Source organism: Ranitomeya variabilis, chromosome 8 (genome assembly GCF_051348905.1).
Source record: "Ranitomeya variabilis isolate aRanVar5 chromosome 8, aRanVar5.hap1, whole genome shotgun sequence".
NCBI classification, from domain to species: domain Eukaryota; kingdom Metazoa; phylum Chordata; class Amphibia; order Anura; family Dendrobatidae; genus Ranitomeya; species Ranitomeya variabilis.
Genome location: NC_135239.1, coordinates 11,597,927 through 11,622,447, shown reverse-complemented (window position 1 = coordinate 11,622,447; position 24,521 = coordinate 11,597,927).

The window sequence follows — 24,521 nt, the reverse complement described above, 5'->3', positions numbered from 1 at the left end:
TTGAATGAGTTTTTGTTGTTGCATTTTAGGGGTCTTCTAACTTTTCATTGGATTTCAACAATTTTTAAATAAAGTCATATTGTATCAATATACAGTGGGGCAAAAAAGTATTTAGTCAGTCAGCAATAGTGCAAGTTCCACCACTTAAAAAGATGAGAGGCGTCTGTAATTTACATCATAGGTAGACCTCAACTATGGGAGACAAACTGAGAAAAAAAAATACAGAAAATCACATTGTCTGTTTTTTTATCATTTTATTTGCATATTCTGGTGGAAAATAAGTATTTGGTCAGAAACAAACAATCAAGATTTCTGGCTCTCACAGACCTGTAACTTCTTCTTTAAGAGTCTCCTCTTTCCTCCACTCATTACCTGTAGTAATGGCACCTGTTTAAACTTGTTATCAGTATAAAAAGACACCTGTGCACACCCTCAAACAGTCTGACTCCAAACTCCACTATGGTGAAGACCAAAGAGCTGTCAAAGGACACCAGAAACATAATTGTAGCCCTGCACCAGGCTGGGAAGACTGAATCTGCAATAGCCAACCAGCTTGGAGTGAAGAAATCAACAGTGGGAGCAATAATTAGAAAATGGAAGACATTCAAGACCACTGATAATCTCCCTCGATCTGGGGCTCCACGCAAAATCCCACCCCGTGGGGTCAGAATGATCACAAGAACGGTGAGCAAAAATCCCAGAACCACGCGGGGGGACCTAGTGAATGAACTGCAGAGAGCTGGGACCAATGTAACAAGGCCTACCATAAGTAACACACTACGCCACCATGGACTCAGATCCTGCAGTGCCAGACGTGTCCCACTGCTTAAGCCAGTACATGTCCGGGCCCGTCTGAAGTTTGCTAGAGAGCATTTGGATGATCCAGAGGAGTTTTGGGAGAATGTCCTATGGTCTGATGAAACCAAACTGGAACTGTTTGGTAGAAACACAACTTGTCATGTTTGGAGGAAAAAGAATACTGAGTTGCATCCATCCAACACCATACCTACTGTAAAGCATGGTGGTGGAAACATCATGCTTTGGGGCTGTTTCTCTGCAAAGGGGCCAGGACGACTGATCCGGGTACATGAAAGAATGAATGGGGCCATGTATCGTGAGATTTTGAGTGCAAACCTCCTTCCATCAGCAAGGGCATTGAAGATGAAACGTGGCTGGGTCTTTCAACTTGACAATGATCCAAAGCACACTGCCAGGGCAATGAAGGAGTGGCTTCGTAAGAAGCATTTCAAGGTCCTGGAGTGGCCTAGCCAGTCTCCAGATCTCAACCCTATAGAAAACCTTTGGAGGGAGTTGAAAGTCCGTGTTGCCAAGCGAAAAGCCAAAAACATCACTGCTCTAGAGGAGATCTGCATGGAGGAATGGGCCAACATACCAACAACAGTGTGTGGCAACCTTGTGAAGACTTACAGAAAACGTTTGACCTCTGTCATTGCCAACAAAGGATATATTACAAAGTATTGAGATGAAATTTTGTTTCTGACCAAATACTTATTTTCCACCAGAATATGCAAATAAAATGATAAAAAAACAGACAATGTGATTTTCTGGATTTTTTTTTTCTCAGTTTGTCTCCCATAGTTGAGGTCTACCTATGATGTAAATTACAGACGCCTCTCATCTTTTTAAGTTGTGGAACTTGCACTATTGCTGACTGACTAAATACTTTTTTGCCCCACTGTAGTTATGAGAGGACCTCCGGCTCTGAAAATATCTCCAACGTCACAGAGGAACTGGACCAAATCCATTGTCACGATGCAGCCCGACACCGACAGTTATAGGTAAGAGCCTAGGACCCTCCTAATCCAGGGTTGGGACCTGCGGCAATTTAATAAATTATTTTGCAACATTTTGAGACATTTTTGGCCCCAGTGAGAAAATGTTGAGTGTTGTGTATCAGTCAGTCAGCGATACATCTGAAATCATCGGGTTTTCGAAATGTGACGCGGTAACGTTGCTTACCTTTGCTAATAACTTGCTCTAACTAATAAGGTGTAACCCACTTGATTTACGAGACATCTTTTCGTGCTCTTCTGTACTTTTAGATTAAACGTACCCGCGCTCGGCATGAGGAGCTCATAAACATGGAAAGATACAATAAATTGTAACCTGACATACGGCGGTTCCCCCATATACTCCGCGGTCTATTTGGCTCCGAACGTTGTGGGATTTCACCACATGGGGTTGACTAAAACAGTGTAAGTAGGACAAATTTACAGCCTGTTTTATGTATTAGGGCCTCACGGAAAGGACGTAATTTATACAAATGATGATAGAATGGCATTTATAAACGTATTTACCGAGTATTGAGAAGGCTATTAAATCGTGAATATGACCTTCAGGAAGCCGCGGACAAATCAGGAAAGCTGCCATCTGCCTTTTATCCATTACGTCTCCATCGTCATGAATTTATCTTGTGCTTCTATTAAGTTTTCTGTGTCCCGATTTCTTAAAATAATAAATGAATCTTTAGATTTTATGCATGAAAGCAACAGCAACCTATAACGTGGGGTCCCAAAAATAGTGACGACAAATGAAATATTTCATAAACTTGAAGCATTTTGAGAATTTGGAATATTGACATTCAGCAATTATAGCAAACTGTCGCGTCAGGTCCTTAAAGCATCATACTATTATTCCAGAATTCGGCAGCAAAAATGGAAGCATATTCCTACTCTTCATCCAGATTGTTACTCTCCTGTCCTGGCTCTGGCACTGCCTTCTGCTTCCTCCTTCCTCAGCGGTCAGCTACCTCTGCGCTCATATACTTCATATTACTGCCATGCTATTATCTAAGTCCTTCTATGACTGACTCTAGCGGCTGTCTGCTGCCTGAGTATTCTGGTAGCAAGCACTCACTGCAACAATGTGCTTCCAGTAGTCTAGTCACACATTCTACTCAGCTCTGCTACAGCACGATACCTGATTGTCTGCTCAGCTCTGCTGTTTCCTAGTTCTATCCACACATCTAGATCTCCTACAACCAGGTTACCTTATTGTCTACTCAGCTCTGCTACAGCACAGTCCCTGATTGTCTGCTCAGCTCTGCTGTTTCCTAATTCCATCTGCACATCTAGATCTTCTACAACAAGGGGCCTGATTGTCTACTCAGCTCTGCTACAGCACGGTCCCTGATTGTCTGCTCAGCTCTGCTGTTTCCTAATTCCATCGGCACATCTAGATCTTCTACAACAAGGGGCCTGATTGTCTACTCAGCTCTGCTGTTCCCTAGTTTTATCCGCACATCTAGATCTCCTACAACCAGGTTACCTTATTATCTACTCAGCTCTGCGGCTCCTGTGTGTTACCTGCATTTACAGATCTGCTACAACAAGGTGTTGGCTGTCTACTCAGCCCTGCTGTACATGTGTCCTAACCGCACATCCAGATCTGCTACAAAAAGGAACTTGATTTTACTCTCAGCTCTGCTGCTCATGTGCTACCTGCACATATAGATCTGCTGCAACAAAGCAACCAACTGTCTACTCAGCTTTGCTGTTCCTGAGTGCTAAGTGTATATCCAGGTCTGCTACAGCAAGATGCTTAATTGTCTGCTTAACTCCTGAGTGCTATACTCACACTCAACTCTGCTGCACCAAGCTGCCTGACTACTGATCAGTTGATGTAAGATGCTGTTTGCACAGTGAGCTCTGCTGCATCGAGCACTTCATGCTCCTCTAATCCATGTGCCGTCCTGCTTATTGCGCTCCATTGGTCCTCATTGTTCCATGTGTTACAGCTCCGCAGTATGAAGGCCTCGGGTCCCTGCTGCTCCCCCGGACCTACAGTTTAGGGCATCCCGCACCCCAGACGAGTCGATAACCCACTTGAACACCAGCTGTCCTCACCGATGATGGGACAATGTCAGAAGGAAAAAGACTGAAAAACTTATTCCTAAACCAAACGTCAAGATGAGCGAGTGATAGAAAGACATTGAGGAACAGTAACAAGGATCTTGGAGATGCAGGAATCCATTATCACATCGTTTGGACCGGAGTAAGACCGCAGGGCGTGATGCGAATATTTGCACGAAGGAATTTTTGGAGACGACTTAAAAGAATATAAAGAATAACACAGAATTATGTTAAGAATTTACTACATCCATTTACTAACTTATGAGTCAGAATCCTGGCTCCATCTGCCCTACAAAAAATCCCGTCCCCCGGCGTCTTGCACTTCATTCATTAAAGTGGATTTCCTGCACTTTAACACTCGTGATTTGTGATGATTTATTAAAAGTCAAACTCATTCTTTTCACCCCATTCCCAGGCATCGACAAGTCAGAGAAATGGCCGCCGGCCTGTAACCGCCTCGCTCATCCCCACTCTTGATCTGTCCCTACCCATGAAAGTGAATAGTAGAGAGAGCGCAGTACCATTCGCGGCCACTACCCAATACACGGCGCTGTGGCCCCGCCATGGCCTCTTTGACCACATGACGAAAAATGTGATATTGATGACCAATTCTAAACTCGATAGGATCTTATTGTAGCAGATTATTAACGTCCTGAGCAATACATCATACTTCTTATAATTACAGCGAGTAGGCAATGTGATATCAATCACCCGGAATATTGATTGGGCTTCACTCTTAATAATCCTCTAAATCCATACATTCTGTGATTCCTCACTGCGGACGATGACTATCGAGTTCCTGCTCATGTCAATAAATGATACAGAAGTTACCGTGCAGCTTAGAGTCTAAACTACAAGAATTACGACCTCATTTATATAAATCCATCAGAAACCATTAGAGCGATCAATTAATATTTGCGGAATGAATGATACAATTTATGAGCAAATTAGCGATCAATAAAATCCAGGCCCCGATTCATCAAGACGGAGGAAGATGCACCAAATTCCTTAAGACATTCACATCTGGTAATGAATTTGGCGCCAAATGGCGATTGCTGAACTCTTTTTCACTGGAGAAATAAGGGAAGAGGAAAAAAAATGAACGTCTCAAAAAATCAACAGAACTTAAAGCTCAAAAAAATGCACAAAAAGAGAAGGAAAGACGCGGATTGTTAAGTGTATTTTGTAAAGAAATACCTGCAGCAATTTAATCGTACAGTAAGATGGGTGACACCACGAGGTGGGAAGTAGCTAACTTCTCCTCCTGCCCAGATAAGTGCGTAAAAATAAAGGCAACACATGGAAAATGTATCACAAACTAATGTAGAAATGTTATTGTATGCCAGGTATTAGTAACACAAGTAATGGAAGAAGTAGCTAACTTCTTCTCCTGTTTAGATATTAGCAAATATCAATATAGATATCTATCTGGGACATAACTGCATAAAAGGAAGGTACTACATGGAACACAAACTAATGTAACAGCTTTAGTATATACTCTAATATTAGGAACATGAGAGAGGGAGGAAGTAGCTAACTTCTTCTCCTACTTTATTAGGTTATTATTAACACAGCCGCCTGCCTGGGACATTACCGCATACAATGGAAGGCACTGGGTTTATAACACAAACTAACATGGCAGTTTTATCGCATACCTTGATATTGGAAATATAACGAAGATAGGAAGTAGCTAACTTCTGCTCCCACCTAGATTATAGCAAATACCAGTATGACCATGCCTGTAGTGTAATGTGTGCAATGTCATTTCTAAGGTTATATGCACACATTAAGTGTTTGCTGCAGACATCACTGCTTCAAAAATGTGTCTCTTGGCAGGAAAAGGAAAAATGCTACATATAAAAATTTGCATTTTTGCCACGGTTTTGTTTTACTTTTTTCATGACTTTTTGTTGGTCATTAGAATGTGTGAAAAACAACAGAGCAAAAGCCCTTAGGCTTTGTTCACACCATCCTTTTTTTTTCTGCGGATTTTTCAGGTCCTGATTTGGAAATCCCGCAGTGCTAAACCGCGGTGGATTTCCCTGCGGTTTTTTGTGCGGTTTCTCCTGCAGATTCCACTGCGGTTTTCCAACTGCACTTTCCTATTGGTGCAGGTGGAAAACAGTTGCGGAATCCGCAGAAAGAAGTGACATGGTACTTCTTTTTTTCCGCAGAAAATCAGCGCGGATTTTCCAGCTGAAAAAAGAAACGTGGGAACAGCGGATTTGGTTTTCCATAGGGTAACATTGTACTGTACCCTGCATGGAAAACGTCTGCGGATCCGCAGCAAAAACCGCAGTGTGTGAACATAGCCTTAGACTTTGTGAACACGCTGCGGATTACTCTGCAGATTTTTCCAGACTGATTTTCGTAAATCCACAGGTAATCCGCACTGCGGATTTCCTGTGGAATTACCGCATGTTTTTTCTGCAGCATGTGCACTGCGGATTTTGTCTTCCAATAGGTTTACATGGTACTGTACGCTGCATGGAAAACTGCTGCGAATCTGCAGCGGCCAATCCACTGCGGTTCCGCAGCAAAATCCGCAGCGTGTGCACATAGCCTTAAACAGTTGACATTCTGTGGGTATAAAACTGCAACTTCACTCCTTGAAGAAGCGGCGCTTTCCAGCCGCGAAACACGTGTCGGGTCGTTATTCTGGCGGGACCCCGCTCCTCTGTCTCCCCCCTTGCATTTTGGTAAGCTGACCCAGGTTGATTTTCTATCTGTTTATATTTGCACATTGACCTTTGGGCTTGTTACTTAGTTATTAGCTGGGCGCTTTACCAGGCTTTACTCCATGGCAGGGGTTCTTGTCCATTCCCCTCCCAGTGCTATTGTATAGTATGGGGACTCTAGAGGGGTGGGTTTCCCCTGATATATGTGATTCGTGGTAACTACTATGCACCTCTAAGTATTGCTGATATATGTTGGTTTTAACTTTTGTATTAATAAAGTACCTTTTATATCATGCTCCGGGTTCTCCTATTTTCATTTACATGTTTTTTGGAGCGAATTGATGGGTCTGGCTATATATAACACACATGTGTTTGTTCCAGACTACTAATATGATTTTGGGATTTGTAATATCCTAGATTTTCACAGATAGTAATATAGCTGGCTGCCGGAGATATTACTGCATAAAATAAAAGGTAATGCTTGGGATTTGTTACACTAATGTATGTAACATGTATGTATGTATGAGAGGGATGTAGCTAACTTATTCCTCTATTTAGATTATTACGTATTATATATATATATATATATATATATATATATATATATATATATACAGTGGGGCAAAAAAGTATTTAGTCAGTCAGCAATAGTGCAAGTTCCACCACTTAAAAAGATGAGAGGCGTCTGTAATTTACATCATAGGTAGACCTCAACTATGGGAGACAAACTGAGAAAAAAAAATACAGAAAATCACATTGTCTGTTTTTTTATCATTTTATTTGCATTTTATGGTGGAAAATAAGTATTTGGTCAGAAACAAACAATAAAGATTTCTGGCTCTCACAGACCTGTAGCTTCTTCTTTAAGATTCTCCTCTTTCCTCCACTCATTACCTGTAGTAATGGCTCCTGTTTAAACTTGTTATCAGTATAAAAAGACACCTGTGCACACCCTCAAACAGTCTGACTCCAAACTCCACTATGGTGAAGACCAAAGAGCTGTCAAAGGACACCAGAAACAAAATTGTAGCCCTGCACCAGGCTGGGAAGACTGAATCTGCAATATCCAACCAGCTTGGAGTGAAGAAATCAACAGTGGGAGCAATAATTAGAAAATGGAAGACATACAAGACCACTGATAATCTCCCTCGATCTGGGGCTCCACGCAAAATCCCACCCCGTGGGGTCAGAATGATCACAAGAACGGTGAGCAAAAATCCCAGAACCACGCGGGGGGACCTAGTGAATGAACTGCAGAGAGCTGAGACCAATGTAACAAGGCCTACCATAAGTAACACACTACGCCACCATAGACTCAGATCCTGCAGTGCCAGACGTGTCCCACTGCTTAAGCCAGTACATGTCCGGGCCCGTCTGAAGTTTGCTAGAGAGCATTTGGATGATCCAGAGGAGTTTTGGGAGAATGTCCTATGGTCTGATGAAACCAAACTGGAACTGTTTGGTAGAAACACAACTTGTCGTGTTTGGAGGAAAAAGAATACTGAGTTGCATCCATCAAACACCATACCTACTGTAAAGCATGGTGGTGGAAACATCATGCTTTGGGGCTGTTTCTCTGCAAAGGGGCCAGGACGACTGATCCGGGTACATGAAAGAATGAATGGGGCCATGTATCGTGAGATTTTGAGTGCAAACCTCCTTCCATCAGCAAGGGCATTGAAGATGAAACGTGGCTGGGTCTTTCAACTTGACAATGATCCAAAGCACACTGCCAGGGCAATGAAGGAGTGGCTTCGTAAGAAGCATTTCAAGGTCCTGGAGTGGCCTAGCCAGTCTCCAGATCTCAACCCTATAGAAAACCTTTGGAGGGAGTTGAAAGTCCGTGTTGCCAAGCGAAAAGCCAAAAACATCACTGCTCTAGAGGAGATCTGCATGGAGGAATGGGCCAACATACCAACAACAGTGTGTGGCAACCTTGTGAAGACTTACAGAAAACGTTTGACCTCTGTCATTGCCAACAAAGGAAATATTACAAAGTATTGAGATTAAATTTTGTTTCTGACCAAATACTTATTTTCCACCAGAATATGCAAATAAAATGATAAAAAAACAGACAATGTGATTTTCTGGATTTTTTTTTCTCAGTTTGTCTCCCATAGTTGAGGTCTACCTGTGATGTAAATTACAGACGCCTCTCATCTTTTTAAGTGGTGGAACTTGCACTATTGCTGACTGACTAAATACTTTTTTGCCCCACTGTATATATATATATATATATATATATATATATATATATATATATATATATATATACACTGCTCAAAAAAATAAAGGGAACACTTAAACAACTGAATATAACTCTAAGTAAATCAAACTTCTGTGAAATCAGACTGTCCACCTAGGAAGCAACACTGACTGACAATGAATGTCACATGCTGTTGTGCAAATGGAATAGACAACAGATGGAAATTATTGGCAATTATCAAGACACCCTCAATAAAGGAGCGGTTCTGCAGGTGGGGACCACAGACCACGTCTCAGTACCAATGCTTTCTGGCTGATGTTTTGGTCACTTTTGAATGTTGGTTGTGCTTTCACACTTGTGGTAGCATGAGACGGACTCTACAACCCACACAACTGGCTCAGGTAGTGCAGCTCATCCAGGATGGCACATCAATGCGAGCTGTGGCAAGAAGGTTTGCTGTGTCTGTCATTGTAGTATCCAGAGGCTGGAGGCGCTACCAGGAGACAGGCCAGTACACCAGGAGATGTGGAGGGGGCCATAGGAGGGCAACAAACCAGCAGCAGGACCGCTACCTCCGCCTTTGTGCAAGGAGGAACAGGAGGAGCACTGCCAGAGCCCTGCAAAATGACCTCCAGCAGGCCACAAATGTGCATGTGTCTGCACAAATGGTTAGAAACCGACTCCATGAGGATGGTCTGAGTGCCCGACGTCCGCAGATGGGGGTTGTGCTCAAAGCCTAACACCATGTAGGATGCTCGGCATTTGCCACAGAACACCACGATTGGCAAATTCACCACTGCCGCCTTGTGCTCTTCACAGATGAAAGCAGGTTCACACTGATCACATGTGACAGACGTGACAGAGGCTGGAGACGCCGTGGAGAGCGATCTGCTGCCTGCAACATCCTTCAGCATGACCGGTTTGGCAGTGGGTCAGTAATGGTGTGGGGTGGCATTTCTCTGGAGGGCCGCACAGCCCTCCATGTTCTCGCCAGAGGTAGCCTGACTGCCATTAGGTACCGAGATGAGATCCTCAGACCCCTTGTGAGACCATATGCTGGTGCGGTTGGCCCTGGGTTCCTCCTAATGCAGGACAATGCCAGACCTCATGTGGCTGGAGTGTGTCAGCAGTTCCTGCAAGATGACGGCATTGATGCTATGGACTGGCCCACCTGTTCTCCAGACCTGAATCCGATTGAACACATCTGGGACATCATGTCTCGCTCCATCCACCGTCATGTTGCACCACAGACTGTCCAGGAGTTGGCAGATGCTTTAGTCCAGGTCTGGGAGGAGATCCCTCAGGAGACCATCCACCGCCTCATCAGGAGCATGCCCAGGCATTGCAGGGAGGTCATAGAGCTCCATAGAGGAGATCTGCGGTGACCTCCATAGAGGAGATCTACGGAGACCTCCATAGAGGAGATCTGCAGTTACCTCCATAGAGGAGATCTGCGGTTACCTCCATAGAGATCTGCGGTGGCCTCCATACAGGAGATCTGCGGTTACCTCCATAGAGGAGATCTGCGGTTACCTCCATAGTGGACATCTGCGGTGACCTCCATAGAGATCTGCGGTGGCCTCCATAGAGGAGATCTGTGGTTACCTCCATAGTGGAGATCTACGGTTACCTCCATAGAGGAGATCTGCGGTGACCTCCATAGAGATCTGCGGTGGCCTCCATAGAGATCTGCGGTGGCCTCCATAGATGAGATCTGCGGTTACCTCCATAGTGGAGATCTACGGTTACCTCCATAGAGGAGATCTGCGGTGACCTCCATAGAGGAGATCTGCGGTTACCTCCATAGAGATCTGCGGTGGCCTTCATACAGGAGATCTGCGGTTACCTCCATAGAGGAGATCTGCGGTTACCTCCATAGTGGACATCTGCGGTGACCTCCATAGAGATCTGCGGTGGCCTCCATAGAGGAGATCTGTGGTTACCTCCATAGTGGAGATCTACGGTTACCTCCATAGAGGAGATCTGCGGTGACCTCCATAGAGATCTGCGGTGGCCTCCATAGAGATCTGCGGTGGCCTCCATAGATGAGATCTGCGGTTACCTCCATAGAGGAGATCTGCGGTGACCTCCATAGAGATCTGCGGTGGCCTCCATAGAGGAGATCTGCGGTAACCTCCATAGAGGAGATCTGTGGTTACCCCCATAGAGATCTCCGGTGGCCTCCATAGATGAGATCTGCGGTTACCTCCATAGAGGAGATCTGCGGTTACCTCCATAGAGATCTGCGGTGGCCTCCATAGAGGAGATCTGCGGTTACCTCCATAGTGGAGATCTACGGTAACCTCCATAGAGGAGATCTGTGGTTACCCCCATAGAGATCTGCGGTGGCCTCCATAGAGATCTGCGGTGACCTCCATAGAGATCTGCGGTGGCCTCCATAGATGAGATCTGCGGTTACCTCCATAGAGGAGATCTGCGGTTACCTCCATAGAGATCTGCGGTGGCCTCCATAGAGGAGATCTGCGGTTACCTCCATAGTGGAGATCTACGGTAACCTCCATAGAGATCTGTGGTTACCCCCATAGAGATCTGCGGTGGCCTCCATAGAGATCTGCGGTGACCTCCATAGAGATCTGCGGTGGCCTCCATAGAGGAGGTCTGCGGTGGCCGCCTCCATCCTGCTGCACTCGGCTCCTGTACGTTCATTCTGTATCATGTTCTCATCAGGAGCTTTATATTCAGCCGTCTCTTTTTATCTAGTGATGACTTTATATCTACAATTTCACTGCAATATTCAATGATCCTGATAAAATATTCATGACAATTTATTTTTATTGTCCCCAAATAAAAGTTCCATTCGGGAGTCCGGGCATGTGGGGTTCACTTGTCCTAAATCCAGACCCTGTGGAGTATTTTTAAGAGTGGAATTAATGGCATAAAATCCCTCACAATCCCACTAAGTGCTGCACTGATCTGCTGAAGGTAAAGGCAACACCGTATTTAAAGGCACAGTAACATAAAAAAAATCACTTACATTAAAGGGAAACCCCAATAGATGCATAGCTGCATATTAACGAAACCCCTTGCCTTGAAATTCTGTTGTGGAAAACCTTTAATTTTATGAATCAGTTCAGTTCAATTCCTGCTCATTGTAAAAAGCACATGAATATAATAACATTCCAAACCGATACAATGTATCACCTGCAGTGAAGGGACTGAGGGGCTCCGCACGTGGATATCGGAGGATTTACCCACAATGTTCGGATGAGATTTTGGAAGAGGATGATATTTGTGCCGTTAGTTTAGTTTTCAATATTTCACTATTCTATGGACATGTTTAGTTCCCGCTTTGATCTCCATTTAGTCTGAAGTTGTTGTTTTTTTGTAATATGTTTAAAAAAGTTGGTGAAATCCTGTTTTGTAAGAGTCTGTTCACATCTGGCTGTCGTCTGTTCACAACGGAACCAATACAAAAAAAAAGAAATGGATGTTACAAATGGAGCAAAAATGGTGCAAAATCGAAGCCAAAGATTCTGTTAATGAACGATCAGACTTTCAAAAAAACAAAAATACTTCTATTTAAAAACAACACAAACTTAGTTTTTTGTTTTGCAACAGTTTTGTTCTGTTTGTTATGGATCCGTCACCTCCAGAGTCCCGGGCATGCGCTGTCCTAAAAAACATGACGACTAGACATAAGACAATAAATCTGAGTGGAAATTAATTTTACAAAAAATCTGCATTCGCCAAAATTGTAATTTGCTTCTGTGCAGATTCAGCAAAATGGCGGCTGATCTTTCACATTTTTCTAAACTGTAAGATGCAGTCAGAATGTTAAAAGATTAAAAAAAAACCCTTCTTCTTATTTTTCCGACCCCTCCGTGTCACCTGTCAGGTCCTCGCTGCATCTGCAGATCGAGCCCCGCACTGAAATCCTCATTAAAACCAAAAGTCTGTGCCCGGCGTGACAGGCCGGGGAAGATTCTGCACAATCGTGCGAAAGTCATGGCGCCATGACATCAGTCGCAGACTCTTCTACTTGGCCAGGACTTCTGGTGCTGAGGAGGCAGCAGCAACTTTAGTGCGAGCAGCAGCGATCTGAAGATGCGGCAAGGACTGTGCAATTTTACAGAATCTTGGAAAAGCTGGATGACACCCCCTGGAATCCATATTGGGGTGATGGCGCACTCCCAGAAAACGCTGCATGTTTGCCACATGAGGGGTTCTGTGTAGGAGTGATATTACACAGGGGCGCCATCATCCTCTGTGCACATCTGGGGAAGGTGGAAGGAAATCTGAGGACGCTGAGCCGCAGTCGCTTACATTGGACAATGGCGTCCTCTAGTGGCAGAACGATAAACTGTTTCCAGAGTTACATTTTCTTGTGATGAGTGATGATTCACAGCGATAAATGTGATGCAAGTTATAATTAATGTGCCAATGAGAAAAAAACATTTTCAGCCATCTGTTTAAAAAAAGAAAAGTAACCGCCCCGGATTTATGTAGAAATATAGATTTTCTTGAAAATTCTATAAATTGAAAAACAAAAAACAGCGATGTGCGGCCTCCATGAAAACCGACCTCACCGACTCCCCGGGACGTTCTCCTCTGCGGCCTTATGGGACAACAGGATCAGTATTTTCCGTAGGATTTGGCTGTAGGCGACGGTGACGTTATAGTCGGAGGCTCGTAGAATACAATGTTACCAGTTCTCCACAGCGATAATCTGTTCTCACGGTTACATTCATATCAGCGTATTAAAAAAAGTAAAATTTTTATCCTGAAACATGGACACGTTCTCATCCGTGTCGTCATCCGCACGGCCTCAGGTTTTATATATCAGCAGCGAATTAATGACTGAATACAGTTCTCCAGAGTAATATCTGCAGAGTATTGATTAAAATCAGATGCAAAACACAGGATTCGATTTTTTGCACCCGAAGGCTTGAATAGACGAGTCGAATCCAAAATATGGAAGAGTATAGAGCGATTATTGTCACATGGACAGTTGGACCGTGCAAAAAATGTAAACTGCCCTATTATATAACATTATCTGTGTGAGGTCAGCTGGTACCACGAGCAGCAGTGCGACCACAGTACAGTGAACACAGGTAAAGAAGTCAGGTGCAGGTGATAGACTGACTATGAGACCTGGAAACAAGAGGCAAGAAGCCCTGCAGACCCCTTTACATTTTCCACTCTGTTTCATTGCAGGCATTTGTTAAATTCAAAAAAGTTCATTTTTTTCTCATTAATGTACACTCTGCACCCCATCTTGTCTGAAAAAAACAGAAATGAAGAAATTTTTGCAAATGTATTAAAAAAGAAAATCTGAAACATCCCATGGTCATAAGTCTTCAGCCCCTTTGCTCAGACACTCATATGTAAGTCACATGCTGTCCATTTCCTTGTGATCCTCCTTGAGATGGTTCTTCTCCTTCATTGGAGTCCAGCTGTGTGTAATTAAACTGATAGGACTTGATATAAGGCGCACACCTGTCTATATAAGACCTCACAGCTCACAGTGCATGTCAGACCAAAGGAGAATCATGAGGTCAAAGGAACTGGACAAGGAGCTCAGAGACAGAATTGTGGCAAGGCACAGATCTGGCCAAGGTTACAACAGAATTTCTGCAGTACTCAAGGTTGCTAAGAGCACAGTGGCCTCCATAATCCTTAAATGGAAGAAGTTTGGGACCACCAGAAGTCTTCCTAGACCTGGCCGTCCAGCCAAACTGAGCAATCGTGGGAGAAGAGCCTTGGTGAGAGAGGTAAAGAAGAACCCCAAGATCACTGTGGCTGAGCTCCAGAGATGCAGTAGGGAGATGGGAGAAAGTTCCACAAAGTCACCTATCACTGCAGCCCTCCACCAGTCAGGCCTTTATGGCAGGGTGGACGACGGAAGCCTCTCCTCAGTGCAAGAAATATGAAAGCCACATAGAGTTTGCTAAAAACCACAGGAATGACTCCCAGACTATGAGAAATAAGATTCTCTGGTCTGATGAGATGAAGATAGACCTTTTTGGTGATAATTCTAAGCGGTATGTGTGGAGAAAACCAGGCACTGCTCTTCACCTGCCCAATACAATCCCAACAGTGAAGCATGGTGGTGGCAGCATCATGCTATGGGGGTGTTGTTCAGCTGCAGGGACAGGACGACCGGTTGTCATTGAAGGAAACATGAATGTGGCCAAGTACAGAGATATCCTGGATGAAAACCTCTTCCAGAGGCTCTGGACCTCAGACTTGGCCGAAGGTTCACGTTCCAACAAGACAATGACCCTAAGCACACAGCTAATATAACAAAGGAGCGGCTTCAGAACAACTCTGTGACCATTCCTGACCGGCCCAGCCAGAGTCCTGACCTAAACCCAATGTAGCATCTCTGGAGAGACCTGAAAATGGCGTCCAACAACGTTCACCATCCAACCTGACGGAACTGGAGAGGATCTGCAAGGAAGAATGGCCGAGGATCCCAAAATCCAGGGGTGAAAAACTTGTGGTATCATTCCCAAGAAGACTCATGGCTGTACTAGCTCAAAAGGGGGCTTCTACTCAATACTGAGCAAAGGGGCTGAAGACTTATGACCATGTGAGATTTCAGGTTTTCTTTTTTATTACATTTGAAAAAATTTCTACATTTCTGTTTTTTTTTCAGCCAAGATGGGGTGCAGAGTGTACATTAATGAGAAAAAATGAACTTTACGGAATTTACCAAATGGCTGCAATGAAACAAACAGTGAAGAATGTAAAGGGGTCTGAATACTTTCCATACCCGCTGTATTTGGGGTTAAAAATTATTTTTGCAGTTGCATTTTAATAAACATTTTCCGCCATTTAGCTTTTAAAGACTCTTCAAGTTTCATGTTGGTCCAAGGTCATCAATCAACTAAGAGAAGCTGCGAAAAAGACAGATAATAGCTCTACAAATGCTTACCGAGCTCGCGGACAGTTTCTCGGTTAACTCATTCTGCAGCCAGCAATAGACTGAGCAGCACAGAAGCTATAAAAGGCAAAAGGTGCAAAATTTTGAATGCAACCAAATTACAAAATAAAATTTTAAACTCACATACATGCATTAAAGTAAAAAAAATAAATTGTCTTCCAAAAGGTGGACTATCCCTTGAAGGAATCAAAGCAGCAGGATAGTATGGCGGGTGATGAGCTTCTAGAGGGACAATGAAATTGGAAAATGTACAGAAAGAAAAAGTGAGACTTTCCTATCCCCCGACCGGCACTTTGGCTCGATGTTTCCTTCCATCTTATAATGAACAAACAGTGAAAACTTCAAATTCTTCCATTTCCCTCCAGTATTTCGTCTTGTCCTAAAATTTCAGGGACATTAATGGCGAAGTCACATACGTTATCCCCCCGCCGCTGCGTATTGTGACTTGTTTGGAGGCGAAGCGACTCGGCGACGTGACGGCCGGATGATATAATGTTACCGTTACAAAATAGCAAAACCGTTTGACCTTTCTTTAATGTGTTCCACGCTGGATATGGACGGATCGGCATGAAATGCATTCTCTGCGCAGCGTCACACCCGCCGTTCTGCTTTCTCCTTTTTACTGTATATGTGCGAGTGTTTGGCAAATAAATCGCCCCCAAGATTACAAAAAAAGTGAATATTTGGAAATGTAGAAACGTAGCCGTCTATAGTTCAGAAATGTTCTCTTTATAGAAATGGCAGAGGATGAATGTTCCCAACACACAGGAATGAAGGAAACGGACAAAACTGATTATACGCCGTCGCCATAAAGGGCACAGACGTCTCATACACCGACGTCAGCAAGTGACAGATTAGCGGAGCCCGACGGGGCGAGAGCGGGTGCGGGATAAGTCCTGGGGATGGAGGGGTGTACGGCGTATACAGCGCCAGTCCAGAGCCCCCTGCATCGCAGATTCAGGTTTTTACTGACATTTCCAAACTTTCTGCTGATTGCAATAAACCAATGAAACAAGAACAAAGGAAACTAATATAACAAGCGGCTTCTCCAAATTCCGCACAAAGTGACACTGATCATTCACCCCTTCCTGACCAACCTCGTTAGTACGTAGTGCAGCCCCTCTGGCTGTTATAACCTGTTGCTGCTGTCACCAGAGGCAGGTGACCCAAAAGGGGCTCTATTAAATGCTGAAGACGTCGTCGTGAATTGGTGAAAATTTAGTGAAAGTGGCATTAGGTGCTGAATTGAGATGTGTTAGGGAGGATGGGCACAGTATGAGGAAGTGTCTGACGTTACATGGGGGCTGCGGACCCTCCTGGACATTTATAGTTGCAGATGGCCTGCATGGTTGGTATGCAAAGGAGCTACATAGTGAGCAAAGAGCCATGTTACTGAGCAGCGGCCTGCAGCGGAGTGGCGGAAACATCCGGAAGTGTTTGCTGCACCAGGTTACAGAGGGGACGTTACCTCTGTGACTGACCTGGGTGTAAGACACGGCTGCCTGTAAATGGAGGTGACAGAGAGCGTCCCTGCGAGAGGAGCTGGGAGCCGGGGAAGGAGGGTGAATGCTGCCTGAGGAAGCCGGAACAGTCCAGGAGAGCGGAGCTGAGAGTAAGTGCTTGACCGCTGATATTGTCCTAGCCACAGCCAGGTGAGAACAAGCCAGACTACTGCACCACAGCAAGTAACGTCCAGTGTAAGGCTGGGGTCACACATGGCGTAAGAAAATACGCCACGTATTATACGTCCGTACTACGGCCGTAATACGGAGAAATGTCCCCAAAATATTGATCCGTAGTCAGGGTGTTTCAGCGTATTTTGCGCATGGCATCCTCCGTATGTAATCCGTATGGCATCCGTACTGCGAGATTTTCGCGCAGGCTTGCAAAACCGACATCTAATGGATTTATGTGCTCAAATGTTAGGGAAAACATATATACAGTATATATATATATATGTCATTGAGACACATATATATATATTCTGTATTTAGATTTCATTCAGCGCGATATCTGTGAACAGCCGCTAATTCAATTGCCGGCTTTTCATTTCTCCTGCACAAACCCGACATGATATGAGACATGATTACATACAGTAAACCATCTCATATCCCCCTTTTTTTTGCATATTCCACACTACTAATGTTAGTAGTGTGTATGTGCAAAATTTCAGCGCTGTAGCTGCTGAAATAAAGGGTTAAATGGCGGAAAAAATTGGCGTGGGCTCCCGCGCAATTTTCTCCGCCAGAGTGGTAAAGCCAGTGACTGAGGGCAGATATTAATAGCCAGGAGAGGGTCCATGGTTATTGGCCCCCCCTGGCTACAAACATCTGCCCCCAGCCACCCCAGAAAAGGCACATCTGGAAGATGCGCCTATTCTGGCACTTGGCCACTCTCTTCCCACTCCCTGTAGCGGTGGGATATGGGGTAATGAAGGGTTAATGCCACCTTGCTATTGTAAGGTGACATTAAGCCAGATTAATAATGGAGAGGCGTCAATTATGTCACCTATCCATTATTAATCCAATTGTAGGAAAGGGTTAAAAAACACACACACACATGATTACAAAGTAGTTTAATGAAATAAACGCAGCGGTTGTTGTAATAATTTATTGTTCTCCCAATCCATTTCCAGGACCTCGCTTGGCAACATAATAAACGCACAAGATACATACCTTCTGCTGTCAGATCTCGTCCCACGAAGTAATCCATCTGAAGGGGTTAACTAATATTACAGGCAGGAGCCCTGCAAATGCAGCTGTGCTCCGTGCTTGTAATCCCCGGGGAATGAATGAAATGTAGGTCATTGACCTACATTTCCTTCAGTCGCGGTGATGCGCCCCCTGGTGGATGTCCTCATATGACCTGGAGCGTGGGAAAAAGTTCCCAGGCTGCAGTTCATGAGAACATCCACCAGGGGGCGCATCACCGCGACTGAAGGAAATGTAGGTCAATGACCTACATTTCATTCATTCGCTGGGGATTACAGGCAGGGAGCACAGCTGCATTTGCAGGGCTCCTGCCTGTAATATTAGTTAACCCCTTCAGATGGATTACTTCGTGGGACGAGACGGTTCACCAGAAGGTATGTATCTTGTGCGTTTATTATGTTGCCAAGCGAGGTCCTGGAAATGGATTGGGAGAACAATAAATTATTACAACAACCGCTGTGTTTATTTCATTAAACTACTTTGTAATCATGTGTGTGTGTGTTTTTTAACCCTTTCCTACAATTGGATTAATAATGGATAGGTGACATAATTGACGCCTCTCCATTATTAATCTGGCTTAATGTCACCTTACAATAGCAAGGTGGCATTAACCCTTCATTACCCCATATCCCACCGCTACAGGGAGTGGGAAGAGAGTGGCCAAGTGCCAGAATAGGCGCATCTTCCAGATGTGCCTTTTCTGGGGTGGCTGGGGGCAGATGTTTGTAGCCAGGGGGGGCCAATAACCATGGACCCTCTCCTGGCTATTAATATCTGCCCTCAGTCACTGGCTTTACCACTCTGGCGGAGAAAATTGCGCGGGAGCCCACGCCAATTTTTTCCGCCATTTAACCCTTTATTTCAGCAGCTACAGCGCTGAAATTTTGCACATACACACTACTAACATTAGTAGTGTGGAATATGCAACAAAAAAGGGGATACAAGATGGTTTACTGTATGTAAACCATGTCTCATATCCTGTCGGGTTTGTGCAGGAGAAATGAAAAGCCGGCAATTGAATTACCGACTTTTCACTAACAGCGCTGCGTATTTCTCGCAAGTCACACTGCAGGTCCGTGTGGAATCCGTATTTTTCGCGCCCCCATAGACTTTCATTGGCGTATTATTTGCGCAGTACGCTGACAAACGCAGCATGCTGCGATTTTGTACGGCCGTAGAAAGCCGTATAATACTGAACCGTAATATACGGCTAATAGGAGCAGCCCCATTGAGAATAATTGTGCCGTATGTAATGCGAGTTTTACGGACGTAGTTTCTGCGCTCTTACGTCCGTAAAACTCGCATGTGTGACCCCAGCCTAAGAGTGAACACCCAACAAGACCGGCCATATACCGGGAACACCCCACAAGACATTCCGTATACAGGGAACATCCCACAAGACCTGCCATATACCAGGAACACCCCACAAGATCTGCCGTAAACTGGGAACCCCCCACAAGACCCGTCGTCGTATACCAGGAACACCCGACAAGACCTGCCATATACCAGGAACACCCCACAAGACCGGCCGTATAGTGAGAACACCCCACAAGACATTCCGTATACCAAGAACACCCCACAAGACCTGCCAAATTTTGGAAACACCCCACAAGACCTGCAAAATACTGGGAACAATCCTCAAGACCTGCCATATACCAGGAACAACCTTCAAGACCTACTGTATACTGGGAATACCCAAGACCTGCCGTATATTGACAACACCCCATAAGACCTACCAAATACTGGAAACACCCCACAAGATCTGCCGTATAGTGAGAACACCCCACAAGACCTGCCGTACTGCCGTATAGTTAGAACACCCCACAAGACATTCCGTATACTGAGACCACCCCACAAGACCTGCCAAATTTTGGAAACACCCCACAAGACCTGCAAAATACTGGGAACAACCCTCAAGACCTGCCATATACCAGGAACACCCATCAAGCCCCGCTGCATACTGGGAACACCCAAGACCTGCCATATGCCGTGAACACCCCACAAGACCTACTAAATACTGGAAACACCACACAATACCTGCCATATACTGAGAAAACCCCACAAGACCTGATTATATTTAGAACATTACACGAGACCTGCTGTATACCGGGAACACCCCACAAGACCTGCCGTCTACTGAGAACCTCCCACAAGACCTGCTGTATACCATGAACACCCCACAAGACCTGCCGTATACCAAGAAAACCCTCAGGGTCTGCCGTATACTGGGAAAAAACAGCACACTGTAATGCTAAAACATGAAATATGAAAAATTGAGAATGCTTAGCGCATAAATTGGCCAATTCATGTGTACCTGGAAGCCACGATAAGGTGATTCTCGTTGCCAGGACATAATGCCAATCCTCTCTTAGACTGAAGTCTAAATCTCTATGGAGGGGTAGGATCCTCCTGCAATTAAAAATGCCTGAAGCTAAGGGGCAGAGTGCTCAGTCAGAAGGCTAATGCATACAAATAACAAAAGTCTGACCGTCACATCCAAACATAAATTAGGTCTGAACAAATTTTTGTTTGAATGAATATGAGTTGTCGACTCTAGGTAAGTACCTGTTCAGACTTAATTTATGTTTGGATGTGACGGTCAGTCTTTCGTTATTTGTTATTTATTTGACATATACTAGGAACCCCCCCACAAGACCTGCCATGTATCGGGAACACCCCACAAGACCCTCTGTATGTCGGGAACACCCCACAAGACCTGCCAAATACTGGGAAAAACCTAAAAGACCTTCTGTACACCGGGAAAAACCCTCAAGACCCACCGTATACTGGGAACCCCCCACAAGACCTGCCGTATACCAGGAACACTCCACAAAACCTGCCAAATACTAGTAAAATCCCAAAAGACATGCTGTAGACCAGAATCACCTCACAAGACCTGCCGTATACTGAGAACCTCCCATAAGACCTTCCGTATACCAGGAGCACTCCACAAGACCTGCCGTATACTGAGAACCTCCCACAAGACCTGCTGTATACTGAGAACCTCCCAAAAGACCTTCTGTATACCGAGAGCACCCCACAAAACCTGCCATAAACTGAGAGCAAATTTTAGGCCACGCCTCTGACCACACCCATTCATAATTAGTCACACCCATATCCACGTCCCAACCACACCCATTTAGCACTGCTGATCACACTGTTTCATATACAATAATTATAAACAAAAAAATATGGCCACACAGTGCTCCATACTGTATAATGACCACACATGATGCCCCATACTGTATAATGGCCACACATGACGCTCCATACTGTATAATGAACACACATGACGCTCCATACTGTATAATGACCGCATGCATGCTGTATAATGGCCGCACATGATGCTCCATACTGTATAATGACCGCACATGATGCTCCATACTGTATAATGACCGCACATGAGGCTGCATACTGTATAATGGCCCCACATGATTCTCCATACTGTATAATGGCCACACATGATGCTCCATACTGTATAATGGCCACACATGATGCTCCATACTGTATAATGACCACACATGATGCCCCATACTGTATAATGGCCAGACATGACGCTCCATACTGTATAATGAACACACATGACGCTCCATACTGTATAATGACCGCATGCATACTGTATAATGGCTGCACATGATGCTCCATACTGTATAATGACCGCACATGATGCTCCATACTGTATAATGGCCCCACATGATTCTCCATACTGTATAATGACCACACATGATTCTCCATACTGTATAATGACCACACATGATGCTCCATACTGTATAATGACCGCATGCATACTGTATAATGGCCACACATGATGCTCCATACTGTATAATGACCGCACATGATGCTCCATACTGTATAATGACCGCACATGAGGCTGCATACTGTAAATGACCGCACATGATGCTCCATACTGTATAATGGCCCCACATGATTCTCCATACTGTATAATGACCACACATGATTCTCCATACTGTATAATGACCACACATGATGCTCCATACTGTATAATAACCGCACATGATGCTCAATGCTGTATAATGACCGCACATGATGCTCCATACTGTAAAATGGCCCCACATGATTCTCCATACTGCATAATGACCACACATGATGCTCCATACTGTCTAATGACCGCACATGATGCTCCATACTGTATAATGACCGCACATGATGCTGCATACTGTATAATGACCGCACATGATGCTCCATACTGTATACTGGCTGCACATGATGCTCCATACTGTATAATGGCCGCACATGATGCTCCATACTGTATAATGGCCACACATGATGCTCCATACTGTATAATGACCGCACATGAGGCTGCATACTGTATAATGACCGCACATGATGCTCCATACTGTATAATGGCCCCACATGATTCTCCATACTGTATAATGACCACACATGATTCTCCATACTGTATAATGACCAGACATGATGCTCCATACTGTATAATGACCACATGCATACTGTATAATGGCCGCACATGATGCTCCATACTGTATAATGGCCCCACATGATTCTCCATACTGTATAATGACCACACATGATGCTCCATACTGTCTAATGACCGCACATGATGCTCCATACTGTATAATGACCGCACATGATGCTCCATACTGTATACTGGCTGCACATGATGCTCCATACTGTATAATGGCCACACATGATGCTCCATACTGTATAATGACTGCACATGATGCTCCATACTGTATAATGGCCACAGTTCTCCATACTGTATAATGACATACAGGCACGCAGCTCACACACACGCTCACACACACGGCTCACACACACAGCTCACACACGCACGCAGCTCACACACATGCAGCATCACACACACGCAGCATCACACACATGCAGCATCACACACACACACGCAGTATCACACATACTCACGCAGCATCACAAACGCAGCTCACAAACACATGCAGCTTTGACACAAATGCATCACACATGCAGCCATCACACACACACATGCAGCCATCACACACACACGTGCAGCCATCACACACACACACACGCAGCCATCACAGACACACACGCAGCCATCACACACACATGCAGCATCACACACATATGCAGCATCACACACATGCAGCATCACACACATGCAGCATGACACACATGCAGCATCACACACACACATGCAGCATCAGACACACACACACATGCAGCATCAGACACACACACACATGCAGCATCAGACATACACACAAATGCAGCATCTCACACACACACACACATGCAGCATCTCACACACACACACACACACATGCAGCATCTCACACACACACACACACACATGCAGCATCACACACATCACACAGCTCACACACATCACACAATCTCCTCTGTTGCAGGGGCGGCTGATCTGTCCATGTGCAGCTCTTCAGTTTCTCCGGCTGCTCACAGCTCTGCACTCTCCCGGCACCTCCCCCGTCTCTCCTTCTCTGCCGGGATAGCAGATAAGAGCAGGAGAAGCCGGAGCTCCGTGCACACACAGGAGGTAGTGAGTCGCTGACCTCTCATCTTGATCGCTGCTGGCTCTCTGCCTCTCTCCCTCAGCGTGGCAGACAGTGCAGCGCCGCACAGGGGGCGGGGGCAGTGGGGAGGTGACCCAGCTTTTATAAAAAAAAAAAAAAAAAAACAGCCACAAACCTAAGTTACTCAGGTGCCGCCCCCTGCATTGTCCCCGCCCTAGGCACGTAGTGCGGGTCGGGACAACTAATGTCCCTCCCGGGATCCCAGGGCTGACTGTCAAAATCAGGACAGTCCCGCGGGATCCGGGACGGTTGGGAGGTATGCACCCCACAAAACCTGCCGTATACTGGGAACACCCCACAAGACCTGTCATATACATATATATTTTTTTTTTGTTCCGACACATTAACTTCAATAAGTGATTGTTCACTTTCTGCCTGATATTTCCCCCTGAGCGGCGCCGATGTCACCGTACAATCAGTGCTATTCGCTTATCTGGGCGTCATATACAGACAACAAGAACATAAGGAATGGACTCCGCTCACATGTAAAGTGACTACCGAAGACCTAAACTGGAAACAGAAATAGAATAAGGCTGATGTAGCGATGTGCGCACAATGTGGCAATGATACAACACATCCACGATTCTCAGATTTGATACGA